The sequence below is a fragment of the Rattus norvegicus genome, chromosome 2 (assembly GCF_021556685.1).
Source record: "Rattus norvegicus strain SHRSP/BbbUtx chromosome 2, alternate assembly SHRSP_T2T, whole genome shotgun sequence".
Lineage (NCBI taxonomy): Eukaryota > Metazoa > Chordata > Mammalia > Rodentia > Muridae > Rattus > Rattus norvegicus.
Window position 1 is genome coordinate 83894842 of NC_141535.1, and position 16492 is coordinate 83911333.

At 41.7% G+C, this 16492-nt stretch overlaps 1 long non-coding RNA gene across 2 annotated transcripts; it reads right to left on the reverse strand.

Moving 5' to 3' along the window:
- Positions 1-3997: 3997 nt before the first annotated feature.
- Positions 3998-9828, reverse strand: LOC102553574 (uncharacterized). Of its 2 annotated transcripts, none has more exons than XR_015674257.1 (3): positions 9243-9828; positions 7644-7734; positions 3998-7326 (listed from the first exon to the last, which is right to left on the reverse strand). It is a non-coding gene; the product is annotated as an uncharacterized LOC102553574 (long non-coding RNA). The 2 variants fall into 2 exon arrangements; XR_015674264.1 differs by lacking the exon at positions 9243-9828 and adding an exon at positions 8088-8218 and having other exon boundaries at positions 6245-7326.
- Positions 9829-16492: the final 6664 nt, after the last annotated feature.

The following is a 16492-nucleotide window of genomic DNA, read 5'->3' on the forward strand; positions in this document are numbered from 1 at the left end:
GGGGCTCGAGACCCCAAAAGTACAACAATGTCAAGCAACCAGAGCTTCCAGGGACTAAGCCACTACCTAAATACTATACATGGACTGACCCTGGACTCTGACCCCATAGGTAGCAATGAATATCCTAGTAAGAGCACCAGTGGAAGGGGAAGCCCTGGGTCCTGCTAAGACTGAACCCCCAGTGAACTAGACTATGGGGGGAGGGCAGCAATGGGGGGAGGGTTGGGAGGGGGCCACCCATAAGGAAGGGGAGGGGGGAGGGGGATGTTTGCCCGGAAACCGGGAAAGGGAATAACACTCGAAATGTATATAAGAAATACTCAAGTTAATAAAAAAAAATAATAATAATAAAAGAAGAAAAAAAATAAAAAAATAAAAAAAATATAGTCATTAGTCCTCTGGTTTATGCAGAAAAATTAGTATAAAATGTAAGAAAAATCAGTGGCTAGTGGCTCTTAAAAATGAATCACTCTGTACTATTTCCCTGATCCTGACTATTGATTGTGGTTTTATACAACAGACTGTGAAATCCAGGCTGAGCCATATGCTGCTATTTTACTGATACAAATAACAAGTTGTTGGAAAGTACCATGACTTTCCTCTGACACCTTGCCTAGATCACAGTGCTTCTTTTCATGACCCATGCTGTTTATGTGGCATGTTTCTGAACACAGGATTAACAAGGATGCCATAGTTAATGTACTTTTAATTTAAGATGTAATGATAAAAACAAAAATTCATTATAAAATAAGAATATCAAACATATTATTTATGAACTGATTCCATAAACAGCATTCCTATTATTTTTATAAATAATAATATGTAGATGCATTTAAATCACAGTATTGAAATAAAAAGCATTTATGATAAACTTAAGTATTATATTACTATGAAAAATTTAGACACAAGTCCAAGGCTCTTTCCTACTTTCTCTTCTATTATATTAAGTGTATCAGGTTTTATGTTGGCATCCTTGATCCACCTGGACTTGATACTTGCAAGGTGACAAAAATGGACCTATTTTTATTTTTCTACATATCAACTGCCAGGTAGAGCAGCACCATTTATTATAGATGTTTTCTTTTTTCCATTGTATATTTTAGCTTCTTTATGAAAGATCAAGTATCTATCAATGTGTGGTTTAATTTCTGAGACTTCAATTCTATTCTATTGATGAACCTGTCTGTCTCTGTACCAATACCATGCAGATTTTATCATTATTGCTTTGTAGTATAGTTTGAGGTCAGGGATGGTGATTCCCCAGGAAGCTCTTTTATTCTTAAGAATTGTTTTCACTCCTAAGTTTTTGTTTCTTTGTTTGTTTGTTTTTCCAGATGAATTTGAGAATTGCTCTTTCCATGTCTTTCAAGAATTGTCTTGGGATTTTGAGAGGGATTGCATTGAATCTGTAGATTGCTTTTGGTAGAATGGCCATTTTTACTATGTTGCCTCTACCAATCCATAAGCATGGGAGATCTTTCCATTTTTTGAAGGCTTTGATTTCTTTCTTAAGAGACTTGAAGTTCTTGTCATACAGAACTTTCACTTGTTTAGTTAGAGTTAACCCCAAGTTATTTTATACTATTTTTGACTATTGTGAAGTGTGCTATCTTCCCAAATTCTTTCTCAGCCAGTTTAACATTTGTATAAAAGAAGGCAACTGATTTATTTGAGTTAGTTTTATATCCAGCAACTTTGCTGAAGTTGTTTACCAGCTATAAAAGTTCTGTGGCAGAACTTTGGGGGTTTCTTATGTATACTATCATATCATCTGTGAATACTGATACCTTGACTTCTTCTTTGCTAATTTGTATCCCCATCATCTTTTGTTTTTTGTCTTACTGCTCTAGCTACAACCTTGAGTACTGTAGTGAATAGATAATGGGGAGAATGGGCATCTTTGTCTTGTCCCTGATTTTAGTGGTATTGCTTCAAGTGTCTCTCCATCTAATTTAATCTTGGCAGCTGGTTTCCTGTATATTGCTTTATGTATAGGTATGGGCCTTGAATTCATGATCACTCAAAAACTTTTAAAAGGAAGGGACGTTGTATTTTGTCAAATGCTTTTTCACAATCTAATGAGATGATCATGAGATTTTTTTTCTTTGAGTTTGTTTATATAGTGGATTATGTTCATGAATTTTCATATATTGAACCAACCTTTCATCCCTTGGATGAAGCCTATTTGATAGTGGCAAATGACTGTTTTGATGTGTACTTGGATTCAGCTTGCTAGAATTTTATTGAGTGCTTTTGCATCAATATTCATAAGCAAAATTGGTCTGAAGTACTCTTTTTTGTTGGATCCTTGTGTGGTTTAGGTATCAAAGTAATTGTGGATTCATAGAATGAATTAGATAGTGTTCCTTCGATTTCATGGAACAGTTTGAGGAGTGTTGGTATTAGCTCTTCTTTGAATTCTGCACTAAAGCCATTTGGCTTTGGGGGGGATAGTTGGGAGGTTTTTAATGTCTTCTTCTATTTTCATAGGGGATACAAAACTGTTTAGATAGTTTAATTGCTCTTCATCTAACTTTGGTACATGGAATCTGGCTAGAAAATCATATAGATTTTCCACTTTTGTTGAGTATAGGCTTTTGTAGTAGCATCTGATTTTTTTAATTTCCTCAGTTTCTGCTATCTCCCTTTTCATTTATGATTTTGTTAATGTGAACAGTGTCTCTGAGTCTTTAGTACTCATTAATAAGTGAATATTAGTCAAAATAGTACAGAATACCTGCAATTCAATCCATAGAACTCTAGAAGCTTAAGGAGCAGAAGTGTCCAAATAAGGATGCTTCAATCCCACTTGGGAGGAAGAAGAAAACAATCACAGGAAGCAGAGGGAGGGAGGGAGGGACCTGAGTGGGTGTTGGGAGGGAGAAGAGAAAGAGGAACATGATTTAGTATAAGGAGGGGACAGGAGAGAAGCCCTGAGGGCTAGTAGAATGAATGGAAATATGCAACCTCAGGGGGGATAGGAGGTGGTGGGGCCACCCTCTAGAAAGTACCAAGATCTAGAAGGTGTGAGACTCTCAGGATTCAAAGGGAAGGACATTAGATGAAATGCCCAACAGTGGGGTAGGGAATGGGTGGGGTCCACCTCCAGTAGAAAGACAGGGCATCAAGTAGAGGAATGGGTTTGCCATCTCACAGTCAAAAATTCTGATCCAGAATTGTTCCTGTCTAAAAGAACTACAAGAACAAAAATGGACAAGAGACTGAATGAAGGGAGGTCCAGTGACAGGCACAAATTGTGATCCAGCTCGAAGGGATGCTCCAAGGCCTGACACTATTACTGATGCTATAGTATGCTCGCAGACAACAGCCTAGCATGGCTGGCTTCCTAGAGGCCCAACACACAGCTGAGAGTCAAATGCAGACACGTAAACCCAACCAATGGACAGAAGTCAAGGACCCCTGTGATTGAATTAGGGAAATGCTGGAAGAAGCAGAAGAGGATGGCAACTCCATAGGAAGACCAGCGGTCTCAACTAACCTGCAACCCTGAGTTTTCTCTGACTCTGAGCAACCAACCAGGCAGCATACACCAGCTGATAGGAGGACCCTGAAACATATACAGCAGGGGACTGCCTAGTCTGCCTCTGGGAGAGAAGATGCACCTAAGCCTCCAGAGACTTGAGATCCTAGGGAGTGGGGAGGTGCGATGAGGTGGGGGCCAGGTGGGGATATCCTCTCGGAAAAAGGGTAGGACAATGAATGGAATGAGGAATAGTCAGAGGATGAAAGGCGGACAAGGAGGGGTATAATGTCTGGGATGAAGGGCAGAGCAGGAGGTGGATAATGACTGGACTGTAAAAAAAGATATAATAATAATAACAATAATAATAATAGTAATAAATTTAGACAAACCCAAATTATTCCAGAGATAAAAGTTTTATAGAATTGAGAAATATAAAAAAAATCTGGATGTTTACAAAATGACAACTTTATAATATTAAGGTAATAAATTTGTATGAGTACAAATCTCTTTCTAGTATATTTATTAAAATATTTTTAGTTTATAAGTAGTAATTATTAGTAGTAATTGTATTCATTATATGTTTGCATAGAGAGCATCAATTAAATATACTATTGACTTATTTTAAAAGAACTTGTTGAATTCTACAAATGTATGAACTACTTGAAAAGAGTATATTTAAATTATTATGTATCTATATCAAAACTAAGAACTGTTACTATATGTTTAATTCATTTGAAGTAGCTTAATGGAAGTAATCTCTAAAGTGATCTTATATTAAGCCAATGCCTTTATGCTTTTACTAAGGCTGTTGTGCACACTGAGAATCTAACTTTTAATATTTATTACAAATATTTTCCTTATTATGTGAAGCTTACAAACAAAATATTAAAGACAAATTTAAAACATTAAAAAAAGAAACATCAGCAGAACTAGAAATTATCAAGATAAGTGAAAAAAATCTAGAATAAAGGGGAAATGAAGAAAGAAAAGAAGAGAAGGAAAAAGGAAGGAGGAAATTTAAAATAATTTCATTTCTATCTTCTTTGAACCTTAGACAGGAAGTTGACCTCTCTTAGAAAGGATTTTGCATACAGATGCCAAAGATTTCCTAATTACCACAGCAGCTAATGCTGAATCGTATTGATTCTTAATGTATTAAAAACTTGATCAGAAAAGTAAGCCATAGTTCTTGAAAGGCTTTTGTAGGAGTATCACAGCAGAGATGCTGGGACAGGGAAGCAATAGGCAAAAAGATAGCACTCCCTGAACCACCAGCCTCCTACAATAGCAGTAAGCATGCTGGGTCTCAGGGTGCCCTGTATAAGCTCTTAATATCTATGTAATGAATGAAAGGGGTTGGTGGCTGGACAGATGAATGATGAATGAATGAATGAATGAATGAATGAATGAATGAATGAATCAGTGAAGGACTGGAACATTTACTCATACCATAGAGTGAGAATCTAACCTACTTTGTTAAGCAAGGGATAACATTCCTAAACCATAGAGTATTAATGGCGGCTGTTTGAAAATGTTTATGTGAGCCAGAATAGTAGCAAACACCTTTAACCCCAGCACACAGAGGCAGAGAGAGGCAGGAGGATCATGAGTTCAAAGCCAGTCTGGTCTACATAGAAAGAAACTATCAGAAAAGGAGGAGTAGGAGGAAAGAAAGAAAGATGAAAGGGTGTAGGGGGAAGACTGAACTTGGGAACAAACTGGCTAAAACAAAACTCATCTATTTCTGGGAGGGTCACAGGTGGGATACTGTGAACTGTGGCTTGAGAAACCCTGAGTGTTCACATAGACCACGGAGGCAAACCAAGCAGAATTGGAATGAACTTCCCAACAAGGATTTTAGAAATTACAGAAGTTAAATCTATATATGGTCTTCTGTTACAGATTGGCAAGATCCAAAAGAAGCCCGCAGTGCCTTACAAAGCCAAGTCGTTTCACCATTCAATCTTGGAGAGTACACAGCCAGTGGGAAGATGATGGCCAAGGTCAACGTCAAGCCCATGAGTCCCGAATCAGTGCCCAGAATCTGTTCTCCTGTTTGAGGTACTTTCCAGGACACCTGCAGAAAGGCCAGGGGCCTCACTGTCACGTCTGAGTCCTGAGAATAACTCAAGCAGTGGCCGTGGGGAAACAGCCGAGCCTTTAGACTCTGTGTTCACCATTGATCACACCACATCTCCACATCAAGATGTGGGATGTAGATTATGACCTTAAGGAGGGGAGCTGGGGCACCTGAAGCTCCAAGTGAGGGGGGGAAGGTGCCCAGCGCATGGTATCTCCTTTTCCTAACACCTCGCTTGCCAGACCTGCTGAGCTGGTCCGTGAGTTGCTGCAGGTGTTGCAGGCAGCTCTGTCCCTAAACCCGGGATTGCCGAATCCTTATTCCTGTCAATGAGGCGAGAAATAGAAAGGGCACAGCTGGATTTTCTGATCACAGGTGGGGTTTGCAAGGCTTAGGGGCGTGCGGGAGTTGTCTTTTGCTGTGCTAACTGAACAGTCAGGCTGGGAGTCAAAATCCATAAAATCAAAAAGGAAATCCCATGTTTTTCGTTTTTTGTTTGTACCTGCTTCCACTTCTCGGTTGGGAAGATTCTTGAAAAAGAGAAGTGGCAATTTTGTTTGAGGTAATTAAATGAGACAAGTAAGAATCCCCCCAAAGTGAAAATCGTTGAATATAAATAATTTCAATACAACTCCTGTCTTCTCTCTACAGGCAGACTATAAATTTCCTGAGACTGGGGGGATGTTTGTCCGCTTCCTTTATTGTCCATGGTACAATATATGGGCGCGCGCGCACACACACACACACACACACACACACACCCAGCAGGGATGAGTATTTATTTTTGGAATGAGTGGGGGAAAAAAACAACACAGATCTGACACAACCTCTCTCTCCATAAAAAGGAGGGCGGACCTAAAACAGAGACTTAAGTAGTATACAGAAGTAAGAGTTTGTACCTAATACATTAGGAAAGAAATGCTTGCAGCAAACAGGACACAGACATCAGATAAGGACTGGTTTGAGTCCCGGCTCAATCACCTTCAGAAAGTTACTCCATTTCTATGAACTCAGGCTAATGACTCTGGGAACTCTCATGCCCCTGCGCTAAGACCTCCTCCGGTGGCTTCATATCTCATGGCAAGTAAAAGCCAATGCTATATCAGGAACTCAAAAGTCGCCCACAGTGGCTCAGGTCTGTAATCTCAGAACTTGGGAAACTGAGCATGTGAGTTCAAGGCCTGCCTGGATTAAAAAATGAGCAAGCTCTTCGCCAACAGAATGAAACAAGAACTTAAAATTTTTCCCATGATGCACTGCTTACCTCCCAGAGTCTGATGTGTCTCGTCCCCATGCCTGTCACATCTCTTTGGGTCACTTGTTGGTAGCCACCCGTACCAGCTGTTGTCTGTTAGTACAGGGCACAGCTGTTGTCCACCCCCGAAGGACGCAGTGCGCATGCGCAAGTTTGTGTTCGCGCCAAGTCTTTGCCCCCCCCCCCCCCCCCCCCCGGGGCGTGCCAATGAGATCACGGCTATGTGGCCAATCAGGAAGGAACACGTTGCTTTAGGTGATATAAAGCTAATACTCTCTGGGGCCGAGGCGTCTCTCCTCTTCAAGATGCAATAAACGCTTTGCTGCAGAAGGATCCTGGTGTCCGCATGCGTTCTTGCTGGCAAGACGATAGCGCGGGACAGTCACTGATTGCCTGTTTTCTGTTTCTTAGTCTCCACTCTCCACTTGCCTCATCACCTTTCAGCAGACTGAGAAGCTGGGAAGCGTAATGCAGATGTGAAAGGGAGTAAACATCCCATGAGGTGACCTTGATCAATAGAAAGAGAAGCCAAGCTGATAGATTCTGCTCTTCCATGAACACACCAAGACACTGCTCTCCTGAGCAAGTCCGTAGGGCCCTGACATAACAGTGAGAAAGCAATCTGCTACACTACTGGCGACTTGTGATCCTGGAGCACGATCCCTCTCTCCCCTCCCCCTCCAACTCATCTCCCCTCTCCCTCCCCTTCCTCTTCTCCCTCTCCCTCTCCCTACCCTTCCTCTTCTCCCTCTCCCTCCCCCTTCCCTTCTCCCTATCCCTACCCTCTCCCACTCCCTCTCCTTCCATGTTCTCCCAGCTCTGACCTTGTGCCTACGTAAGTCTTACTGCAGCCATCTTCAGTGTCTATTTGATGCTCTATATTCTGCTGATCTGCTGTTGTCCTCTCTCTTCCTTCTAGAAGACAAAAGGACAGAAGCATCCTTTCCCACAGCAGGTCAAATAGCCCTGGGTATTCAGTACTTGTCCCATGAACGGATGAGTTCCTGGCGTTGTATGTTACACTAAAGATCTGTTCCCCAAACCAAGACTGTTAACATTTCTCCAATTTCTGTGAGACTCAGGGTAAGCTGTAGCATGTTTTACATCCTACACACACACACACACACACACACACACACACACACGAATATCTTCTCTAGGAGTAAAATAATGTATATTAAGAAATATGTTTATGTACATTTAAGATATCCCTTCAATCAAATCATTTTGCCCTATTCTTAATTGCATATTATCCCCAGCATTCTTACCCATGTAAAATACAAACATGATCAAAAACAGGAGTGTAGACCAGCCATGATCCTACAGTCCCAGCACTTAGGAAGCTTAGAGACAGCAGGACAGATGGAGAATATGAAATCCCTGGTGACACAGAGAGGCACTGTGGAGAGAAAAGAGAATAGAAGACAAAACCAAGGAATAGAGATGAACTTCAGGAAGCTGTATGGGGTAGAGTTGGTAGGATCCATGAGAAAAAAGAACTGCATGACAATCTACATAAGGAAAGAGAGAAGGAAGGAAATGAGAGACAGACAGACAGACAGACAGACAGACACAAAAATAGAGATAGGAGGGTGGGAGAGAGACAGAGAGATTTAGACAATGCTATTTCAACTCCACAAACTTAATATTATGATTTATGCTCTTGAAATTCACTTTGCTTTTCTTCTTAAGAGTTATTTTTTCCCCATACATTTCCTGAAGAATTCGGTAATTGAACTGGCTCCTCTAAGAGGCACACTTTCTCAGAGACTCAGATTCCAAACACTGAGTTAGTGCTATAAATAAGTTCAAAATATATAACAAGTAAACAATGATAACATATAATATATTCATTAATTTATTTATTATTTGCTAATAAAAAGTTCTTAATAGAAATAAGGTTTTCCTTTATGGTTACATATGAAGAAAATTCAAATACATCAGAGAAAAGATTCACCAAAAGAATTTAGTGAGACTGAAATACTTAAAATTAACAAAAAAAAATAGTCATTGTATACTAAAACTGAGAAATAATGAAAATATGTAACAGAAGACCATATCTGTGGTTTTTTTTGTTAATTTTTGTTTATATTTTTTTGTTTTTTGTTCTTTAAACAAAATCTTACTGTATAACCCAGGCCCTCAACTTCTTGATCCTCCTGCCTCAGTCTCCCTTGTGCTGGAACTGCAGATACGTGCCCACACTGCTGGCTTTGAAGACCACACTTAAGGTCAAGAAAAAAGCAAATACGTGTCTGACTTGCACGAAGGAGGAGGAGCCTGTGTGAGGCAACCAGTAACATCCTAAAGAGCACAAACGTACACTCGAGCAAATGCAACGATGCCCAGGAATCTTCTGTAGGAACACTGCATAAATAACAAAATCATTCTCAGTCAATGCGCAAGTCTGATGTGAGTCGCACCTTAAGTTAGTAGGGATCTTATGTCCACCGGTGCAGTCGGTTTGTGCTCATCGACAATAAACTCGAGTCCCAGTAACGTGTGGAAGAAGAGCCCCAGCTTCGAGTCTTCTACTTCCCTCTTCCATGTCTCCATCACCCTGCCTGTCCGCTGCACGAATCTCAATCTCTGCCTGCTTGAATATTGTCCTGCGAGTCTGTCCGTCCTTGTCTCTGTGTCTATATCTGTCTCTGGGTGTCCGTTACAAAGGGGTTTTCCTCTCTCATTTGTTGAGCAGCATGGAAAGCATCACATGGGGAAGGGAGGGTGGATATTTTAGAAAAATCTTAACAGAGTTTTACAAGAAATGAAGTCTCTGACCCCATGATGACCCAGATACCTACCTCCATCCCACCCTACCCCTCCCCCCTCTCTCACATGCGCGCGCGTGCACAAACACACACACACACACACACACACACACACAAACGCATGTGTGCACATTCTTTTCTATCAAGCAATATGAGTGCTGCTTTCAGTACTTATGATGGATATTCATTTTATAAGGCCACCAAATGATTATCATTACATACATACATACACACATACACGCATACATACATACATACACACACACATACATACACATACATACATACATATACGTACACACACATACATACATATACATATACACATACATGCACACATGCTCTTGGATTCAGGGCATGGAAAAGCACATAACTTAAGATTACAACTGTGCGGTGGCTTAAGTTGTGAAAGTTGGTTATATGTGAAATCCAAGGCAAGTAAGGCTGATTGTATCACTGCTCCCTTAAAGGCGGGTTAAACAAACAGGCTGCGCGCACAGTAGGATAGCAGTCTTAAGTCTTTAGTGACCTCAGAGTGAGTTGTTAACTCTGGCTGTGAGGTCCAGCAAAAGTTCCAGTCTCAGAATGTAGATGTTGTTTTTGAAAAAATGTGCTGCCACTGGCCAGAGAGTCTGATTATACAGTTCATCTAAATAACAAGCAAGCCTAGCATCGAGGAAGAGTAGCAGTGGGAAGAGCTGAGGGCACACAGACAGACAGACTGACTGACTGACTCAGCATAGAAGAGACAATCCGGAGACAGACTCACATGACTGAAAACTGAGCGCACAATAAAAACGATGACACCTCACTGAGCCAGCAGACACTATCTTTCTCACAGACCACACTGGGGCGGAAGGCTGAATCTTTACTCACGTTGTGCATCAGGACAAATGTCCAACCGTAGATATTTAAATGTAAGCAAGAATATATCGTAAAAGAAAATGTGGATAGATTTCTCTTTAACTTGGGGATAAAGTCTATTTCCTTGATTAGGATCTGAGATCTAGACGAGATACAGGACATGTCTGCAGGGGGAGGAAGACCCCGCTTTCTCTTGAGAATCGGAGTATTGATTGATATGCCCGGCTCGCTCCAGTGAAGGCCACACCCCCAAGAGTACACGCGCAGCACAAATTGGACTTTCTAGGTGAAAAGACAAAGCTACACAGTCGGGTGGGTAAGAACTGGGAGGATATAGGGGAGAGTGTATATGATCAAAGCACATTGTACAAAATCTCAGAAAACCTAATTAAAAACAATGGGAAATTGATGTATTTAATTATCTTTTAAAAAACCTTTTTACTTCCCACACATTTGACAGTTATATTATGATCATATTTCCCCAACATTGCTCTTCCTTTATGGTTAAATAGAAAACATGTAAATAAAGTAAAAATGACACTTAATACACTAAGAAAAATACAAAGGTCAATGAACTTAATTTGTAAGGAGGTTCTAATAAAAAAGAAAAGACCAATCCTAGTAGTCAATGATAGAAATATCAGCAGGACACTTGTGGAGAAATGAATACGGCTGACGCATTGACAGACAACAAGACGCTCTGCTTTGCTTGTAATAAGACAAATGCCAATTAAAATTGCCCCGAGATTCCATTAGATGGAAATGCATCAGATATTAAATGCATATGCTTATAACAACACAGAAAGATGAGAAAAGAAAAACTTCCTCAGTCACCTGTGCTGGATGTTTGAGAGCCGGTTCATTATAGTAAACATCAGCAAGCAGAGAGAAAAACTCAACCAGCACCCTGACTTTATTATTAAATGTCTCTCGTGGGTGCAAGCCCACTTTCAGGGTCTAACCCAATGGGCTACTGATGAGAATTTGAAAAAAAGAATTCCAAGGGCTATTTATTCATTGCCGTCTCTTTGGTGTGATGCAGGACACTTAGAACAACCCAACTGCACATCAACCAGATTCTCAGTAAATCATTCAGGAATCATAGTACCACATGGTTCTATGGTACTGTGCAGCTATGCAGAAGGATGAGTATATTTGCATTATGAGATGATTTCTATGACTAAATATGAAGAGGAAGGGTGGAGAGATCAGTGAGTAGGGTGGGCTAAGGAAGAGGGAGGACATGACGATGAATCTATGGACAATTCACTTAAATTCTTTTAAACACAAAAATATAAATATTTGTAAAGAGTCACCTACAGACAAAAATAACAGAGTAGAATAGGCAACAAAATTGAACACAGGAGGACTCTCTGAGGCTGCTAGAATTCCCATCTGCACCTTTCTAGCAACAAATTCACAGCGTGAAAATACGAACAGACCTTAAGCTGTTTTCAGCTACTAATTGCTCCTCAAGAGTTGCTGTTCTGAAGACTGTGTGCACACATGCACACTCAATGCCACACACTTATCCTTTCCCATTGATCTCTAGCTGGACTGTCCATGACGTGAGGCCACATCCATCCAGGACAGCCTACTTCCACATCGTGCAACCCACACACACAATGTTGAAATGTGTTTGCTGTAGTCAGGGGCAAATAGTCATTCTCCCCCTACGCCAACAAGTCTTAGTGTGTTGGAATCCCAAAGCCCAGGATTGATTGATTGATTTGTTTATTTAAAGACACTGTAGAAATTTATATTAAAGCTTTGTTTAAAAGGTAGGTATGAACATAAGTGGGTTTTTTGTTTGAACTGGGGTCACATCTCTAAGATGTGTGTGTGTGTGTGTGTGTGTGTATTTGTCTGTGTATGCATGCATATATATGCTAATAATATCCAACATCTTGGTCCCAAGCACTTTGGATATACTTTGTGCTGACAGTCACGGCAGAAAAACACAACAAGAACGCCCTGCTGTTCCCTTTCTGACTCATGTCCTGGGGGAAGTTACCCCACCCCTAGCATCACTGTCAGTGACAAACAACCTGCACAGATAGGCTGTGTGGTCTGATTCATGCTGCAGAATTGCTCTGGGCCCTGGCAGTAGCTGGTTGGACAACTTTGTGTACTATTCCATGCCTGATCCAAGTTCCCTTCTCCTGAGGGTTCTTCCTTTAAAGATCCCTTACACAGGTTCCTCAGTTGGTTATATTCGTGGAAACCGAGTTCAAAGCAGCTGGCCTGCTAAGTCAGGCCTTTTGGTACCCACAGCCCCTTTCCAGCTGGGAAGAGTCTGTCTAGTCCTGATGTTAGACAAGACTGCAGTTTGACATCCCTGATGGCAACTGCCCTTCCCTCGGCAGTTCTTACAGACAGGGGGAGTCTGGGTTTAACATTAACCAGTGAAGGGAGCTGTGGAGATGGTTCCAATGATAAAGTTCTTGTTTTTCAAGTTCAAAGACGCGCAGTTCAATCCTGGATCACACATAAAAGCTGGATGTGGCGGTACGTACTAGGGAGAGCAGTGCTCTGGAAGCTTTCTTTAGTGGATCTCTAGGGCTTGCTGTTCAGCTGGTCTACAAGGCAAACTCTGGGCCAACGAAACACCTCCTGCCCAGGTACAAAAAACAAAAAATAGGGGCTGGGGATTTAGCTCAGTGGTAGAGCGCTTACCTAGGAAGCGCAAGGCCCTGGGTTCGGTCCCCGGCTCCGAAAAAAAAAAAAAAGAAGCAAAAAAAAAACAAAAAATAGAGGTGGATGTTACTTGAGGAATGACTACAAAGATTCTCCTTTGGCTTCCACACCCATGAGCACACATATGTACACACAGAGATGTCTATAAAATAAAAGGCTTCCTAAGGCAGAAAATCCATCGTCTCCCTACCAGATTCCCTGAACTCACACAGCATTTCCTCATGAAGAAGTGAGAAAGAGTCTGAAGTCCTGATTTTGAAGGAGTTTGAGAGAGAGTGAGCATTTTGTACTGGTTTTTCTGTTTTGCTGTAAGTACAGCAAACAGACAGAAAGGCCATTCTGAAACCGCTCTGCCTTTGATCGGGTACGGCAGGTCTGAGCAGTGTGTAAACCGGACCAGTTAGCTGTTGCTTTCCAGGCTTGTGTTAGCCTCAGAGTAAGCTCCTCGTCCATTCCTGGTGCTCAACTTCCACTAGGACATCTCAGAAGCAAGTCTCAGAGGAAAACCACTGCAGAACTACTCCAGCCAGCCAGTTTTCCAAGCAAGGATTCTGTTAAGTTGTCTCTGGACATCAAGTGTTTTCCTTCCAGAACTATCACCCAAAATTCCATGTTAAGCTGCTGTAGATACAGTTAGATGTGCTGCATTCAGAGAGGATGGGATTCCCTTCTATCCAGAGTGGCTTCCTCCCACTCTCTCACTCTTCCCTGGGCCGTCCTAAGCTCGGTATCACTTCAGTTAATGCTTGCTACTTCTGTCTTCATTTCTGGCCTGACTTTTGAACCTGTGTTCCAGTCACTCCTGCCACTACTTCCTCCTGCATTTGTGAAAATATACTACGTGTCCCGCCATTTTACGCAGGCCAGAAAATGGATGGAAGGAAGATTGACCTTGAGAACAGCGGTTCTCAACAGAGGAAGGCAATCGGGTATAGTCAAAAGATGGTTGGAATCTCGGTCATCAGATTGGAAGCCATCGTGGAATTTTACTGAGGGATGCAGGGAAGGGAGAAGGGTGATCTCACTCGCTGTGGCTCTAAATGGCACCAGGGTGAGTATGAAGGATTGATGTGTTTCAACAGATACAGAAGGGAGAGCTGGGAAATTGTAGGTTGATATCATTATACAGGTGAGGGCTGGCACAAGTTAGATAAAGAACATGATTGGAGTAAAAGAATAAGGTGGGGACAAAGTTTTTTGCAAGGAGGGAGAGAAGGAGAAGGAAGGAGAATCAAAATGGAGATTGAGAAGGATGACCTAAATCTGGGTGGTTCTGAATTGTCGAAGTAGCTGGGATGGATTTCTATAGGCAAATTTATCTTATCTAGGTGGGCAGTTTATATCCTTATCAATTGGTTATAAGTTTATTGTGGATGTATTGTGGATTGAGAATTTAACATATAATTCCGGTTGTTGGGTTACAGTTTGCTGTTGAGTCATGATTTCACTGGGAGTTGTTGGGAATGTGAGCAGAGCCTGTGACAGGAAGCTGTGCTAGACTATAGAATGGGGCTAGTGTGACTAGCATGTCCCTCGGAATGCAATGTGTATGTCAGGCATGGTAACAACCCGCCAAGAGGACAGTGTGTGAAAGCAGCTGGCAGAGAAACAGCTATATCGTGCGGCTCCCGCGAATCCGCGAGGAGTGGGAACTCACAGGAACCATTTCTGTCACTTTTTTAATTATACTGCAACAGGAAATGAAAAAAATTGTTTCCTGTGAAGAAAATACATTACCAAAACGTACAGATTACACTGATTAGAAACCAGACAGTAAGATCATAAGCAGGATACAGAGAGGACAGAAAGGACAGGTTAGTGCATGAGCAGCAGGCTCTGAGAGCTCGGGGATCATTCAGCCTCACTGTTAAGACCTTGGAAGCTGTTACAATCCCTTGGACAGAGGAATAAAGTGTGAGCCTGTTCAGCTGCCCTAACAAAATGGCACTGTCTAGGAGGCTTGCTCCACAGATACTTGCTTTTTACCACCCTAGATGCGAGGAAACTTGAATGTCAAGGTGTCGGTACATCTGGTTGCTTCTGAGGCCTCTAGCCTTGTTGTCTGGGTGAGCATCTTTCCCATGTGTGTACATTTGGTCAGCTCTAAGATATAGATAGATAGATAGATAGATAGATAGATAGATAGATAGATAGATAGATAGATAGATAGATAGATAGATAGATAGATAAAATCTCCTGACTGAACTGGACTCAAGAATACCTCACACCTCAACAGCCTTCACCCCATCTTCATTTAGAGTCATGCTTTGAGGTTCTGGATTAGAACTTCAAGGCTTCTCCCATCCTGTGATGATTTTTACTAAACTGTTTAACCAATTCTGGCCTTAACCAGACTCAGGACATCTCTGTAAGGGATAACCAATGGTCCTCCTTGGTTCATTTCTCCCTGTTTTCTTTGCCCAGATTGGGGGTAGATTCTAGAGGATTCCTGTGCAGAACCCTGAGATTTGGTACTCTTCTCAGAAGAACACGGCTCTGTACTCAAGAAGCATCCTCTTAGAAGCGTTAGTCGTTGCACACAATGACCTATATTTGCAGCGACAGGGCAGGAAGGGAGGATCCGTTGACTGAAGACTGTTGACTTTCTTACAAATCTCCTTTGGGTTTGTTTTGGCTTCAGTTATTGCCCTCCAGAGAAACAAGAAACAAGCCCAAATCCCTGAGTCACTCTGACTCACTCTACATGACCTAGAGTCAACTTTGCTGTTGCTAAAATTGAATCTTTTACCCAGAGGCCTCCCAGAATCTATCGCCATCTGAGCACTCATGCATAACCTTTACCTGTGCATGCTGGCTTGCTTGCCTGCTTTTTCGTATGTGAATCACCCTTCCCTATGAGAATATGTGTGGTTTCCCCTCAGTAATAGTTCAAGGGGCACTGCATTGAGAATAGTCATTCTTCCTGCAAGTTATAAACCCTGGCCCACACCCACTTCTGTGGCTGTGCTGTTGGCTGTGCCCTTGGATACAGAAGAACTTGAACAAGCCAATACACTTTCCTGGTAGCAAAACTTGCATCCACTCCACATGGCTGTGTCGATTCTTCCAGCAAGGCAGGATAAAAAGGAAAAACTGAAGGACACAGAAAGGGCAAAAACCCCCTTGTCCTGGGATCTATTTTGAGTGTCTTGCTGGCTGCTGAGTCAAGAAACTCCACACAACTGACAGAATCCAAACTGTCTGCACAGACGATGCTTGTCTTCCTAAAGACATCTCAAACAAGCATGTGTTAAATCAGCAAACTTGTTTGGTTGTTGGATGCTCCCAAAAGGTCCTTATTTTAATGCCCGAGTCCTCAGAATGGCTCTACTAATGGAGCT